The sequence below is a fragment of the Octodon degus genome, unplaced genomic scaffold (genome assembly GCF_000260255.1).
Source record: "Octodon degus isolate 3935 unplaced genomic scaffold, OctDeg1.0 scaffold00072, whole genome shotgun sequence".
NCBI classification, from domain to species: Eukaryota; Metazoa; Chordata; class Mammalia; order Rodentia; family Octodontidae; genus Octodon; species Octodon degus.
The window spans coordinates 8,138,475-8,155,774 of NW_004524648.1; the positions used below are offsets into that span (position 1 = coordinate 8,138,475).

Consider the following 17,300-nt stretch of genomic DNA (forward strand, 5'->3'; position numbering starts at 1 on the left):
CACACACACACACACACACACACATAAATAAATAAAAAATTTAAAAAAGGGCATTGTACTAGGAAGACACTACTCTGAGTGAACTTCATACAGGAAAGCTTTCTATGTTTTAGTGTCCAACCTGTCAATATATCATCAGGTACTACAGAAACAGAATATACAAGTCTAAAGATCAACATACAGCCCTGCTGTGAGACTCATTAATCTATTCCAGAAAGCTGGACTTTGCAAGAACAGGAAAAGAAAAATCAGTGTGAAACAGAAATTGGCTTTTCCAAAGGTGGATATATAGTAACTACTTATATTCAATGTGGCCTCAAAATGTCTCTGCAGGTGAATTCGGCACATAAATACAAGGACGGTTTCCTTTCTTTCCTTTTGATTCATAGGACATTGCCATAGAGCTTCATCACCAGCCCTTTGTTCAAAGCCCAGCTTGGGCAATGCAGCGACTTAGTGAGACCTTACCTCAAAATAAAAAAATAAAAGAGAGGCCTGGGAATGTAGTTTAGTACAAAAACCAAACATAGAAGACAGAGCTAGGAATGTTGCTTGGTGTGAAGGTACTAGGTTCAATCTCTACTACTACTATCAAAAATAAATAAATAAATAAAGTATAAAGCTCCTAAAAGAAAATATAAGAGATGATTTCCTGGATGTGCCCCTAAAATCAACCAAGATAATAACAGGCTAAAACTATAGCAATCTAAAAAGCTTCTGCACAGCAACACACACACCCACCCACACACACACACACACACACACACCCACCCCCCAAGAGGCAACCAATGGAAGGAATAGAACAACAAATTTCTTTCTTTGGCGTTTAGAACTGAAACCAAGCCCTCATGAACATTAAGCACATACCCCATCCTCAAAATACCCTGCAGCCTAGGAACAGGAGAGGAAAAAATATATGATTAAGGAATTAATAGCCAAAATACAGAAGGACAAGGAACTCCTACAACTCAGCAGGAAAAACCAAATAACCTAATCATAAGACTATACAAAAACATACAAATGGCCAATTCACATATAAAAGATGACCAGCATCACAGATCATCACAGAATGCAAATCAACATTATCGGGCTGGGGAGATAGCTCAGCGGTCTAAGAGCCTGCCTGGCAAGTGCAAGGACTCAGGTTCAATCCCTGGTACTGCATGCTGTGCCAACCCCAGAATGTGGCTGTGCCATGCCGGCCACCAATACCCAATGTGGTGGTGCATACTTGTAATCCCAAAGCTGGGGAGGCTGAGACAGAAGGATCACTGAGGCTGAGCTGCATAGTGAGACTCTGTACCAAACAAAATTAAACAAATAAAAAAAGATTAAAAAATAACATCAACGGGGCCGGGGAGATGGCTCAGTAGAATAAGCGCTTTCTGGCAAGTTCAAGGACCTGAGTTCAACCCCTGGTTCTGCAAAAAAGAAAAAATCATCACCTTATACCTTAACAGCTAATAACATAAATCTCAAAAGCACACGTCTGAACTCCAGTCACGCCGCAACATCTCGTATGCCGTCTTCTCAAAAAAAAAAAAAAAAAAAAAAAATCTCGATGCACTATTAATATAAATGTAAAATGGGGTAGCAACTATGGAAAGCAAAATGGAGGTTACTCAAAAAACATAAAAACTATATGATCCAGCAAAAAACTTAAGGATACTGGGGGCCTGTCTGTTAGCTCAGTTGTTTGAGCACCTCCTTATGCAAATGCAGTCAGATGCAGGATACTGCGGTTTGATCCCCAGCTCCTCATGCCTTACAAGACCCGAATTAAGGCAGCCTAAGCCAGCCAAAAACAAACAAACAACAACAAAAAACACCCAAAAAATTGAAATCAGGAATAGAAAAAATGCCTGCATTTCCATGTTCATTGCCTAACAGATTCTTCATCCCACTGGCATAGACTTCCTGGCTTCCACCTGACCTTTGGGCCTTTCCAGCACAAATCCAGAAAGCAGACCTGAATGAGACTTTGCTGTGGGCTCTAGGCCTCCAGTTGGACTTGTGGGAGGCATAGTTATAAGCTCCCATCTCAACAGCCAACAGATGATAGTAGTAACAGCATACATATGTACTGACAGATGGCTGGCTGAGGAAAATGTGCTATGTCCACATCTTAGCCTGTTTGGTATTTTCCTTTTTCTTTTTTTTGAGACAGAATGTCATTGTGTAGTTCAGGCTGGCCTTGAACTTGTGATTGTGCCATTGCCTCCAAGCGCTGCAGTTACAGACATACGCCACCACACCCAGCTCTTGTTTTGTATTTCTATAACAAAGTACCAAAATTTGGACAACTCACGAAAGGAAGAGGTTTATTCAGCTGACAACTTGAAGGTCGAACAGCACAATACCAGCATCTGCTCAGCTTCTGGTGAGGGTCTCATGACTGAGAGTGTTTGGTTTGGGGTTCTTGCAAGATGAGCAATATGATCCAGGACACATTTTATAGTATCATTTTATAATGAATTACTCAACAATCACAGACAAGAAGTGCAGGAAATCTGTCCACACACATAACACTAAAGACTCTAGCTGAGGACCTAGATCCCAATATCCTGCATGAGCCCAGCTGAAAACCTAGAGCTTATAACTATGCCTCCCACAAGTCCAACTGGAGGCCTAGAGCCCACAGCAAAGTCTCATTCAGGTCTGCTTTCTGGATTTGTGCTGGAAAGGCCCAAAGGTCAGGTGGAAGCCAGGAAGTCTATGCCAGTGGGATGAAGAATCTACTAGCAGGCTGAGGGATCTGAATTGGAGCCAGAAAGCAACGTTCAAGGTAAGCACCAGAGCTCCTCCAAAAGTATCACAGCCATCCTCAGCTGACAGTGAGGTCCCGAGCTCCTACAAAGATGAGGAAAGCCCAAGTTCCCACCAGGAAAACCAGTGCAACAAGCTTCTCCATGAGGCTGAGCAGTGCACCATCTTCCCCTCTGGAGCCAGGTGCTCAAGGTGAGGACCACAGCTCCTTCAAAGTTCACTGGGAAAGCCAGCATGACAAGGTCCTCCAGCAGAACAGCCCAAAAGAACTAGCAGCTTCCAACAGCTCCAAGAGCTTCACTTGTTCTGCCTTTATGCCGCTGGCAACAATCCTCAGGTGGGCCTCCTGCACCCAGCCCCATGCTAGTTTAATTCATGGGTGTAATAAGTTGACCACCAGTCAGAAATCCACTACAGAAGGCATCACACAGCGGGAGCATGTGCCAAGGCAACAGACAGGTGCATGCAGAAGAGGCCACAACACGAGGATGTACCTTGCTTTAAAAGGACCTGCTCTTCCAGTAACTATTCCAATCCTAGAAACCCAATGCACTCCCAAGACCCACCCTCGCCTCCCAATGGGGGCACTGATCATCCATTCATGAGCATGGAGTCCCCAAGACCTAAGTATCTCAAAAAGGTTTCACCATCTCTCAACACAATTATATGGGAATCAAATTTCAACAAAAATTTTTATTGCGGAAAAAAATACCCAATAATTAGCAATATACAACAGAAAATTATTATGATAATTATTACTCTTATTTTTTGAGACAGGGTTTACTATGCAGTTCAGGCTGGTATGAACTCCCTTTGTAGTTCAAGTCAGATCTCAGAGATCCTCCTGCCTTAGCTGCCCCAGTGCTGGGATTACAGGTATGCGCCACAACACCCAGCTACAACAGAAAATTATTCAGTCTTAAAAAAGAAGGTAATCCCGCCTACACAATATTGCTAAACTTTGAGGATAATTATAAAGTATGTAAATTAGGAAAGGAACAGTGGCTGTCAAGCACAGGGGACAGAAACTGAGGAATTGCTACTTAGAATGAATAGTTTCCGTCATGCAAGAGTTGTGATCTGGGGGCTGGAGAGATGGCTCAGTGGAATAAGCGCTTCCCTGGCAAGCGCAAGGGTCTGAGTTCAATCCCCAGTTCCGCCAAAAAAAAAGAGTTGTGATCTGTCTGCTATGTGATGCTGTACTTATTTCTAAGTACATATATTTCACAGAATGTTTCTTTCTTTTTTTTTTTTTTGTGGAACTAGGGATTGAACTCAGGCCCTTGTGCTTGCCAGGTAAGCGCTTATTTTACTGAGCCATCTCCCCAGCCCCTCACAGAATGTATTTTATCCTTTTTGTTTTGTTTTGTTTTTGGTACCAGGGATCCAACTCGGGACCTTGTGCTTGCCAGGCAGGTACTTATGCCTCTGAGCTAGCTCCCTGGCCCATAATGTATTTTTTAATTACAACTAAATAAGGAGGAAGAAGAGGAGGAAATGGAAGGCGAGTAGTAGTAGTAGTATGAGGACTAAAGTTTTATTTTTATATTTTAAAATATATTTTAGGTTCTTTATTTCTAGCCTTTTGAGACACTGCCTTGCTATTTAGTTCAGGCTGGCCTTGAAGTACATAATCCAGGCTGGCCTCCAACTTGCCAGCAATCCTTCTGCCTCAGCCTCCAGAGTGCTGGGATTATAAGCATGTACCACCATGCCAGCTATCTTATTTTTAAATATATGTCTATATGTTAAATATGCTTATATTTTAACATTTTATTTCAATATTAGGGATTAAACTTAGGGTGTTCACACTAAGCCATATCCCCAGTCTGTTTGGTTTATTTGTTTAATGTCAGACAGGACCTTGTTAAACTGCTAAATTGCCCAGGCTGGACTTGAATTTGTGATCCTCCTGCTTCAGCTTCTTACGAGAGCTGGGATTATAAGCATGAGTCACCACCCCTAGCTTATTTTTATTAGCCCATGTTTGCAGCACATAATAATTACATTCACCATGTTTTGTCCACGTACACAAAATATCTTAATTCTTTATACTTCCTTTCACTACCTGCCCCCTGCCTTCATCTCTTTTTAGTAAATTCTTTAACCAAATAGTTAATTCAAATAAAATTTCTTAAAATTAGTTAAACGTAGTAAAGCACATAGACACCTCAGAACCAGCTCTGGTAGAGTGCTTGCTGAAGCCGTGGGTTTGATTCCCTAGCAAAGCAAATAAATGAGTAAGACATGTCCTTATTTAAGTAAATCACAAAATAGGTCATAAAAACATCATAACTTGGTTTTTTCCCCCACACTGCAAGCTAATTTTATTTGTTCAAGAGCTCATATTGCAAACATTAATTCAAGCCATAGCTTTGATTCTGTGAGCTCCTATCAGATATAAAGGAAGAAGCAAATTGACCCACGTACATGGATGAAGGCTAAAGGCATAGGATTACTCACAGGATAGTCCTTAAACTTCTACAACCAGGAGCACAGCAGTCCCAAGCCTTTTAGGTCCTTATGGATGTCCCACACAGTATCTGCACTTTTCTTGAGCTGAGAAACCTCTTTCTGCTTCAGCTTCTGATTAATCCTTGAGCATTAAGGAAGCAGGAGAGGCTCTGGAAGACTACCCTCAGCACTACATACCCCCTTTACCATGGCTGACAGTGGATGAACCCTGGACAGATTTTTCAAGATGGGCTCAGTGAGGTCAGCCACACTTAAGCCAATGGCCCAGTTGGTCTAATCTTTCAGCTTGATGACTTCCTAGACACTTGCAGCTATCATCTTATGTACTTCCTTCCCACTTTCACTATCGTCTGTGCCCATTTCTGGATTCAGTTCCTCACTGGAAACACCTGCTACATTCAGTCCACTCCACGTGGCCATGTTTGTCACCATGTTCTCCCGGAATCCATCCATGGCAACTGCTAGGATGAATGTCACGTTATTTAGCCATAAAATAATGAAATCTAGCAGAATCCAGAATCTTGCATCTCTTCCAATCACACGGTACTTGGATAATCCACTTAGTTTCCAGGTAACATATGTAAGAATGTTCACTGTTGAAAACCACTATACTTGATGATCAGAGGAATAATGAACTTGAAGATATTAACGTTTCTCTGCACCAGATTGAGATGACTCTCCCCTTCTTGCTAATGGACTCTAACAGTTACCACAATTGGCAGTTAGTTACAGAATCTATCTGCCACAATTTTTTTTTTTTGTGACACAATATTAGGTGCCCATAGAAAAAAGATTCCATGCTGCAGATCCATCATCTCTTCTGAGTTTATCTCCCAAAACATCTACAAAAACAAGATCAACTGCCCAAGATGCTGACAGCACATATCTATCCACCCAGCCTAACACCCACTACTGTGATTTTGTTGTTTGGTACCCCTGCCTCCTCCTCTGTAACTGGTGTGATGAGTTCTTCCTTCAGAGTTACCATTTTATACCTATAAAAGAAGGCCTCATCGACCACTATGACAGCTGTATGGAAACCTGAAGGAAGGGGAAGCAGTGTACCATGTCGGCAACCTCTTAGGTTTCTCTATTCGACATTCTGTAAGCATAAAAAGCTTTCAAAAGTTATTTTTTTTAAATTTTATTTATTTTTGTGTGTGTGTGTGTGTGTGTGTGTGTGGCCAACTCAGCCCACCAGGGGGCGGGGCGGGCTGGCATGTGGTGCTGGGGGATTGAACCACAGTCCCTTTGTTTTTGCTAAGCTTGTTCTAAGTAGGTGCTTTAGACCACTGAGCCATCTCACCAGCCCCTCAAAAGTTATTCTAAACATAGATAAACCAGGAAACATAAACACATAGCTAATATGAGGATTTTTTTTTCTCCTCGAATGCCTTCAGGGCACTTTTGGCTGGCTGGAGGGTTGTGGGGATCGAACTAGAATAAGCTGAGGCTGACAGCTTTGCGGAAGCAGCCACTTAAAGAACTGAGCTAGAGCCAGGCCCCCCACATAGCTAATATGCCTGAAATAAAATTTTCATAGTTTACTATAAGAATTTCTAAATTGAAAAAAAGTGAAAACATCTTTGATTTTTTTTTTTTTTTACATTCTAAGACAAGCAGTAAGACTATTCTATGAAACTATGCTAGCTGTTCTCTCATAGAAACAGATCTGGTAGAACCTGTGCCACAGGGCCAAGGAGGTGCTCACAGCTGGAGCACTTGCCTAGCACGCACAAAGCCTGGCTCTACTCCCCCAGACCACATACACAAAAACCCCTGAGGTATACTTAATTAAAAATTTATTTACAAGGGCTCTGGATTAGTAGAGTGCAAAAAGAGTGCTTGTCTAACATACAGGAGGCTGGGTCAACACTCCCAACCCCTCAAGTCCATTTATATGTTTGCTGGCATTCCTCTATTACACAAAGAAGCACAGGAAGTTCTAGATGATCCTTCTCAAAGCTAAAACATACTTGACACAGAAACCAAAAACAAACTCTTGGGCCCCTAACTTGTTACGTCTTGCTTTGTTTTGTTTTGCAGTACCAGGGATTGAACTCAGAACCTTGTGTTTGCCAGGCAAGCACCTATTCTACTGAACTAACTCCCCAGACCCTGTTACTTATTAAAGGCAAGATTGTTGTTTTCTTCTGAGGCAATCAGGGACTTAAAAGCAGTTTTGTAAACAAAACAAAGCAGTATTTGGGGTAGGAGAGCTGCAGATACCCAGTAGGTAAATAAATAGAACAAAGTTTGATCTTTATTTTGTATCCTTTATTTACCCTAAAACTTTGGGTCAATTCCTTTCTATGTTCTACATATAGGCATATTAATCATTTAGAAAGTGCTTTTCCAGAACTGCACAGAAGGAGGTTGGTTTGTCCTGACTATATATAACCTACTTCATTCTCAGTTCAAGACTAAGAATACCAACAGGACAGATGTACAGGGACATTTACCTGTGCCCAAGTCTCAGTCATTGCCCGATTCCTCTGGTCACCTTGATTCCTTCTCAGAGGAGCCTTGCAGAATGAGACTTCCCCAAACAGAAGCAATGACCTCGGGGAGAGACCAGCATGGCCCCTCCAGTCATCAGGAGAGAGCAGAGCTGAGACAAACACCAATCTGACCCTGGCCCACCTTAGCTGATCCAGGAAGGCTGACTCATTCTCTTATAAACCGGCCAGTTTCACTGCTCAAGCTGAATGCCTGTCCCTATTTTCCCATATTTCCTAACTCTGCCTAGTGTGTATGAGGGAAAAACAAATTTACTTACCATTGTATTTGTGGGGGAGGGACTAAATCCTTTTATCTCTACTCAGACTCAGTACAGCACAGAATACTTCTCTGAGCAAACAGATGCAGGGGGTTTCTCCTCACATACCAAGCAATTCTCCAACTCTCTGGACACTAGTGGGGGTGGGGGTGTCCTAGCAATTCAGTTTTTTGATCTCTTTTTGCAGAGCCAGGGATTGAACTCAGGCCCTTGTGCTTGCCAGGCAAGTGCTTATTCAACTGAGTTATCTCCCTGACTTACAATAGAGTCCTAATACTGTCTCCCAGGATTAGTATCAGATCCCACAAATGAAGGGTTCAGCCCCACAGGCTGCCTCATGTCAGCTGCCAATCACAAATCTGCCCTTCTCACACTGCTGCCCACACTCCCAACTAATAAGCCAGGAGTTCACATACTGTTCTCTCCTGGGGAAAAATTATAAGAATGCTTCCTGGAATTCAGAGAAACACTCCAAGTACAAGTCTTCTGAGCATCTTTGATGTCCAACAACCTGGAAGCTACTCACATTTTGTGGCTCAAAAGTTTCTAGAGTCTAATCTCAATACCACCACCCCTTTCCTGGAGGCAGCAAGTGAAGCTGAAAACTGCAGTCTTTTACTTCTGTAATCATTTACTCTAGGGGTCACAGATCTAAGATGCCTCGTTAGTATAAACTTCAGTGCTATCAAAGATGTTTATCATGAATAACAGAAGATGACTCAGAGGATTCCATGGGTCTAGGGAGCTTTGTAACAGGAATCAAGAATAAAACCCAAATATACCTCATGCTATCCTACATACATACCATAACAACCAAAGAAAAACTGGATTATCTCAATAGCTACTTAGAATAATCTCACAATTAAATTTCCATTTATGGTAAAAATAAAAAACAAAACAAAACAAAACTCTCAGCAAACTAGAACTAAAAGAGAACCTCTTAGGCCTGACACAGGGATCTACAAAAAAACCTGGCAGGTTTAACTGAAAGACTGGATGCCCTCCAGTTAAGACCTGGGGCAAAGCAAAGATGTCATTTATAATACTGCTGATCAGAATCATGCCTACTGGCCAGTATAATCAGAGGGGGGAAAAAAACAAAACTACATAACACTGATGAAAAATATTTAAAAAACTAATGAGCCTATAAACCAGCCCTTTGGAAGGCAGAGGCAGGATAATTTTGAAGTCTGAGCCCAGCCTCAGCAATTTAAAGATCTAGCAAGACCCAGTCTAAATTAGTCGTGGTGATAAAAGCCTATAACCTCAGCAGGCTGAAGCAGGATAGCCATGAGTTCTATGCCTGCCTGGGCTACACAGTGTGTCCAAGGCCAGCAACACAGTGAGATCCTGTCTTTAAAAGAGGGGCAAGGGGCTAGGGAGATAGCTCAGTATGATAAGCACTTGCCTGGCAAGCATGAGGGCCTGAGTTCAATTCCCGGTTCCGCAAAAAAAAAAAAAAAAAAAAAAAAAAAAAAACAAAAGAGGGGCATGTGCCCAGGGAGATGGCTCAGAGGCTTAAGTCCCTGTCTAGCAAGTGCAAGGCCCTAGGTTAAGATCCCCTGTACAAAAAAAAAAAAAAAAAAAGCTGGGAGTGGTGGCACTTGTCTTTAAGCCCAGCACTCAGGAGGATAAGGCAGGAGGATCACTGGGAGTTCAAGGCCAGCTTAGGCTGCAAAGAGAGTTCAATGCCAGCCTGAACTACACAGTGAGAACCTGTCTCAAAAAGACCCTATGAGGCCAGGGGGATAGCTCAGTAGAATAAGCACCTGCCTGGCAAGTGTAGGGTCCTGAGTTCAATTCCTGGTACCAAAAAAAAAAAAAAAAAAAAAAAAAAAAAGACCCTGTCTTACAATAAAAAGGTCACAGACTCAACCCCTAGTGCCATGACAAAAAAAAAAAAAAAAAAAAGGAGAAAATATAAAATACATATATTAGGACTGTCAGAAATTATACTGATAACCCACAAACTGATCTATAGAATCATGACAGTCATAATAAAAATACAGCAATTTTTCTTTTATTTGTTTATTTTTGTAGTACTAAAACTAAGTTCAGGGCCTTTGCCCTGAGCTACATCCTAGCCTTTTATGTTTTGTTTTTTAGGGTTTGTTTTTTTTTTTTTGGCAGAACCAGGGATTGAACTCAGGTCCTTGCGCTTGCCAGGGAAGCACTTATTCCACTGAGTCATCTCCCCAGCCCCAATTATGTTTTGTTTTTGAGACAGGGTCACTACATTGCCCAGGCTGGTCTGGAGCTAGCAATCCTTCTGCTTCAACCCTTCCAACAGCTGGAATTACAGGTGTGTATCACCAAATCTAGTTCAGAATTATTCTTTTAGAAATAAGCTGAATCTAAAAACCATATAAAAAGACAAAGTAACTAGAATAGCCTAACAATTCTGAAATAAAAGGAAATCAAAGTTAGAAGAACACACCACTAGATTTTAAGATTTACCTTTATATAGAATTATAGTGGGCCAATGAGACAGCTGGACTAAGTACCTGCTTTGGTAAGCACAGGTTTGATCCCCACCCCTGGGGCACGCTGAGCCAGGGACCAAGTCTGGGCATGGTGGCACACGCCTATAATCCCAGCACTGGAAAGGCTGAAAACAGGAGGATCACTACAAGTCCAAGCTATGCAATGAGGCCCTAAACCAAATACATAAAATGAAAAATAAAAGAAAGCTATAGTAATTGTGACAGTGTGCTTCTGACCAAAGGGGACACACAGATCAATGAAACACAGCAGAGTCCAGAAACAGACTCATACACATGGTAAACTGATTTTTTGATAAAGGCAAAAAAGGCAATTCAATGCAGGATTCTCTTTTCAACAAATAATGCCAGAAGCACCAGACATCAGATGAAAAACAAACCTCTTATTTCACACATACTAAAAGTAACTCAAAACAGCTCATAAATCTAAATGTAAAATTTTCAAACATAAAACTTGTGATCATAATGAGGCAAAGATTTCTTAGAGACAACATTAAAAGCACAAGATAAAAATTGCTAAAGTACACTTTTTTTTTTTTTTTTAAAATATATATATATATGTGTGTGTGTGTGTGGCCAGCTCAGCCCACCAGGGGGCGGGGCTGGCTGGCATATGGTGCTGGGGATTGAACCGCGGTCCCTGTGCTTGCTAAGCTTGTTCTAAGTAGGTGCTTTAGACCACTGAGCCATCTCACCAGCCCTAAAGTACACTTATGAAAACTAAAAACGTGTCCAGCATAATGATACACATTTGTAATTCTGGCACTCTGAGAGTATGATGCAAGTTTGAGTCCAGTGACTTACTGAGAACCTGTGTCAAAATTAACGTAAAAATGAAAGAAGATTCTCAGTTTAATCTCTATTACCATATGTGCACATGCATGCACACACACGTGCACGCACATGTACATGTACACACACACACACACACACACACACACACAGTGGTAGAGCACCTGGTTAGCATTCAAGTGCCTCTGGGTACAATTTCCAGGACTAAAACACTGAAACATTAAATACCTGCTGTTCAAAAGACATTTAGAAAATAACAAGACACACCCATCATAAATAGAAAGTTTTATAAGTCAAAAACATATTTAGAGCAGGAGATCACTCCCTGTGCATTTGAGGCCAGCCTGGGCTATGCAGTGAATTTAAGGCCAGTCTTAACACACAGTGAAATCTGTCTCAAAAAACAACAACAACAACAAAAAGCAGTTAGACAAGTGTGGTGGCACACACCTGTAATTCCAACCCTCTGGAATCTGAGGCAGGAAGTGTTTTTTTTTTGTTTTTGTTTTTGCTTTTTTTAAGTTTAAGGGTTTTATTATCAGTCTTGTAAAAACAATTTCAGAAACTGTACATCAACATGGCACGGACTGTAACCTCCTTTTGTTTTTACTGCACAAAAGTAAAGCTTGAAACTCCTGTAACTAACAGCTGCCTAACTGCTTTGCAGATAATCACTGTGTGCATTAAGGTTACTACTGCAGTAATAAGAACACAAATTTATTGGTTTTATGCAACTGTTTTTTTTTTTTTTTTTTTTTTCCTGGTGCAGGTTGAAGACTGTTTTGCACGTAGAAGGAAGATCTTAAGTTCAAAGCCATCCTAGGCTACATACCAAGCTGGGCTGTGTATCACATGGAGGCCAGCCTGGACTGCATAACAAAGCCCTGTGTCAAAAAGCCAAAACCAAAATTTAAAAAAATGCGTTTAAGCTGGGTATGGCAGCATACGCTTGCAATCCTAGCTACTCAGGATGCTGAAGTAGGAGAGTATGAGGTCATTCTGGGCAAATTAGCAAGACTGCCTCATAATACAATTACAAAAGCTCACCACTAGAGCACCTGCCTGGTATATCCTAAGTTTGATCCCTATACATATGCATATGCACACACCCACCCACAGACACACATATAAATAGAGACAGAAGGAGGAGGTTATTGGGGGAGGTCTGTTCCTTACAATTTAGATTATGAAGCAGAAAGCCCTATGAAATATTCCTTCTGGAAGAACAGTCACTATATGTGGATAACCCAAAGCATAAATGTCCTTCATGGAACCCTTTATCTACAAACAAAAAGCGAGAATACATAACCCTAAAGCTCTAACAGCAGTGGTGGTGAACCCAGGGCACACGAGCTAAGAGCTCTGAAAGGTTTGCTATCACCAGTCTAGAAGACATCAGCAGGCTTATTATCTGAGCCCCAAGCTATAAAGAAAAGTCCTTGGGGAAAACTATTCTTCCTGACATCCCCCTAAGTCTGTAATTAGAGCCCATACTCTAGAGGGGATCACCTTGCCAAAATACAAAACCACAGCAAAGCTATATTCTCCCTGGAACTGTGCCCCCGTCTTCTCAATTAATCTACATGGAGGAATTGACAAATTACAAAGATCCTAGTTAAAAACAAATTAATTTCTTAATCCTAGTGGAGACTATGTCCCATTGGGATTTTCCAGGAAAGACTAAATTAGCTTGGAGATTTTGTTTTGTATGGTTTAGTGCCTAGGAATGAACTCAGAGCCTTGTGCATGCTAACCAAGTACTCTATCACCAGCCTACACCCTAACTGCTGGACTAAAGGTTTTTAAATATGAATAGCTAATAATTAGTATTGAAGACACACCTGGTAATGCCAGAGACCAGTCCTATACAGAAAGAGAAAGATTTCCGTGACCTTAAATTCATTCAGACAGCCAGGGGTATAGCTCAGTGGTATAGCACCTGTCTGGCAAGCGTGAGGTTATGAGTTCAATTCCCAGTAATAACAGAAAAAAAAATATTCAGAAACAATGTAATATTAATACTTAATCAAATACAAGCACTAAACCAAATTCACATAGCAGTTCTAAGAAGACACAGACCCAAGTTCTGTGACACTCCATCAATAGATTTATGTCTCTTGCTGGGGATCTGGGTCTATGACTTCTTACACAACAGGACAGAATATAGGTCATATTGTATCCATTTCCACACTTAGATTGTAAGACACTGGCTGCTTCCCCTTGCTCTCTCTTACAATGCTCATCACTGATACCAGCCACTATGCTGTGTGGGAGCCCCAGTGGCCCCTGGAGAAGAACTGAGCCAGAAATAACCTGCCAGCCAAGTATGGGCTGTCTTGGAATCAAGACAGCTTTCGCCTAATAGAAACCACCCTGTCTACCACCATGTGAAACAGGCTCTGTCCTTGCCATGCACTGCCGAACTTGCTGCTTCTTGAGTAAAATACATGACTGTACTCGTTCTCTTTAGTTTGTTACACAACAATAGTAACTGGAACACAGCTAGCTTTGGAAAGCCTGCCTAGCACGTGTGAGGCCCACAGCTCGGTCCCAAGCACTGCAGAAAAAAAAGGGAGATAAAGATGAAGCAGAAGAAAGAGAGAAGTTAGGAAAGAAAAAGGAAAAACAAGAGCAAGAGGAAGAGAAGGAAAGAGGAAAAGAGAAAGAGGAGAAAGAAGAATAGCTTCACTTCTTGATTTGCCACTTTCGTATTATTTGCGAAGGGCAGGTAATACAATGCTAACATCACAGTTTTGGAGCTAGACTGCCAGGATTTGAATCCCCACAGGATTTGCATCTTCTATTTCTTCATATTTTACAGAAACATAGTAATAGCCTATCTCCCAGGCTATCAGGACTAAGGAAGGCTTTGGTTACAAAAGGAAAAGAATTGCCTTGCAAGCACAAGGGCCTAAGTTCAATCCCCAGTTCTGCCAAAAGATAAATAAATAAATAAATAAACAAACAAACAAGATCACATGAGACTGAATAAATGAGATCTTGTCAAAAGGAAAAGAAGTTTAAAAAAAAAAAAAACCAGATGGTAGAAGTCTGGGCATGGTGGCACATGCCTGTAATCCCAGCACTGGGGAGGCTGAAAACAGGGGGATCACTATGAGTCTGAGCTGCATAGTGAGACCCTGTATCAAATACATTAAAAAAAAAAAAAAAAAAACAGATGGTAGAAGCCAGGTATGGTAATGAATCCCTGTTATCACAGCTCTCTGGAGGCTGAGGCAAGAGGGTAGCGAATTTGAGCTTAGCATGGACAATTTAGGGTCTTAGTGAGATACTTTTTTTTTTTTTTTTGGCAATACCAGGGATTGAACTCAGGACCTTGTGCTTGCTTGGCAGGCACTTATTCTACTGAGCCATCTCCCCGGCCTAAGATACTGTCTAAACTTTAAAATAGCTTGAAGTGTAGGTGAGTGCAAAATAGCTAGGTTCAAACTCCAACACTAGAGAGAGAAGAGAGGTGCTAGGAAGGGGATGAAGGAGAGGTGGGGAAAAGGGAGAGAGGAGAGACAATAGAAAAGAGGGAGAACGAAGAACTAGGAGAAGAGGACAGCAGAAAAGAAAGAGACAAAGAGAAAGAAGACAGAGGTGGGAGAGGGGAGGGGAGGGGAGAGAAGGAGGAGAAAAAGAGGATAGAGAAGAAGCAGAGGGAATGATGACAGAGGGAGAAAGCTAGCAGGAGGGGAGAGAGGAACAGAGGGAGAGGCAAAAGAAGGAAAGAAGGTTAACAGAGAGAGGAAAGCAAAATATGGCTAAAAAGATAACATGGTCAGGAAGTGTTGGAAGGAGAAAGGATCTCTGAGGCAGGAAATCAAGGAGAGGCTGGGAGGAACGGATTGCCAGCAGCCCAGACACCAGAGGACAGTGGGCTTAGGGATTCTACAGATCCAGCCAGCAGCACAGGGTTCTCTGGCTGCTGCAGCTCTCAGCCTCCCAGAAACTTCACAGGGACAGACCAGTTACCCTACTGAGTCCTGGGCCCTTGAGTACCCTTAAGAAAAGAAATGAACAGTTTATCTTTCTGCAAGCAGCCCATCCACTCTTCTGACTTAATTGCTGATGCCTGAAATTCCTTTAAAGAAAAAGAGAAAACACTTTCATTCCACAAAGAAAAAAATGACAAAAATGCAAAGTTTGGCTAAGAAAATAGTGAGTTTAACCAAGGAGTTTCAGTTAATCACCTTGCCAAGTGAGGCCTAGGTACACATCTTTGGGATCTGACAGACAGTTTATTCAGGATGGTAAGCAGTGGAATTAAATCAATCATTATAGTTTCCAATCCCCTAATAAATATTTATTGAATAATTTACAAAACAAACCTAAGTATACAATCTATCAGACATTCCCCTGTGTCCACAGAGGGAGAATTTGAACAGCTGGAGAGTCTCAGGATCAAATGGATGTCATCAGGGAATAAAAGATTACACAAAGCTCAGCATGGTGGTACACATGTAACCCCAGCTATTCTCAAAGCTGAGGCAAAGGCTTGTAAGGCCAGACTGATAACTCAGTAAGACAATATCTTAAAATAAAAATTTAAAAAAGGATGGGGAGGCCAGGTGTGGAGGTGCATGGCTCTTAATTCTAGCACACATGAGGCTGAGATAACAGTATTTCCTTGAATTTGAGGCCAGCCTGGGCTACATAATGAGCTCAAGAATAGCCTGAACTACAGAGTGAGACTCTGTCTAGAAAAAAATAAACGATGGGATATAGCTCAGCAGTAAAGCACTTGGGGAGGGAGACGGAGGTGGAGGGTTTCAATCCCCAGCACCAACACCACCAAAAAAAGGCATACAAAAAAAGAAGTACTTGGTAGTTCAGTAACAAACAGTGTTTAGCATATAGAAGACCAAAGATTTAATTGTTAGCACTTAAGAAAAAAAAAAAGTTGGGCATCGTGGTACACACCTGTAATCCCAGCACTTGGGAGGTTGAGAAAGGAGGATTAATAAATTTGAGGCCCTGCCAGGGCTGCACAGTGATTTCAACATCAGCCTGAACTACACAGGAAGACTATCTAAAAGAATAAAAAATTAAAATTAAAAAACCCAAAGAAAATAACAACAACAAAAAGGAAAGAGTTGAGGTTGTAGTAACAAAAACTATAGATTTCAACACAGACTAGAACCAGATTCACTGTCTTTTTTTTTTGGTACTCGGGATCGACCTCAGGACATTGCGCTTGCCAGGCAGGAACTTAAGCCAATGAACTATCTCCCTGGCCCTGCTTTCAGTGTCTTTTTTTTTTTTTTTTGTGGTACCGGGGATTGAACTCAGGACCCTGTGCTTGCCAGGCAAGTGCTTATTCTATTGAGCTATCTCCCCGGCCCCTGGATTCACTGTCTTGACCAGTAGTTACACACATAACCTCTGGAGTCAGACTGTATGGATTTAAACCCTAGCTTTGGCCTTTACAAACTGTGACACCACGGGGAAGTAATATAACTTCTGTGTGCCTCAGTTTCCAAAATTCCTAAATGGAGAGCTACACCTAGCTCACTGGGCTACAATAAGAATCAAATTAGTATTTGACTGGAACAACAACAACAAAAAAGAATCAAGTTAGTTAAGACGAAATGCTGAGAAAAGTAGTACTGGCACTCAGCAAATGCTGTCAATAGTAATGGTAATTACTGATACCTTCTGACCCTATCAGGTCAAGAAGCTCTATCAGTGCACAGAAGTACTTTCTAGCATTTCTATAAACAAGAGAAATATGCAGGGTTATGAGTAAAGAAAACTCAAGACTACTGAGGAACTAGAAAGGTCTCAGAATCATAGGATTTCTTTTTTTTTTTTTTTTTGGTGATACCAGGGATGGAACTCACAACCTTGTGCTTGCCAGGCAAGCACTTATTCCACGAAGCTATCTCCCTGGCCCTAAATAAGTTTTTTTTTTTTTGCGGAACCAGGGATTGAACTCAGGCCCTTGCGCTTGCCAGGGAAGCACTTATTCTACTGAGCCATCT

The 17,300-nt window shown here is 41.5% G+C and overlaps 1 protein-coding gene across 1 annotated transcript in view; it reads right to left on the reverse strand.

Annotated features, from left to right (window-relative positions):
• Positions 1 to 17,300, reverse strand: part of Crlf3 (cytokine receptor like factor 3) — a 51,999-nt gene that overhangs the window by 3,979 nt on the left and 30,720 nt on the right. The window lies entirely within an intron of this gene.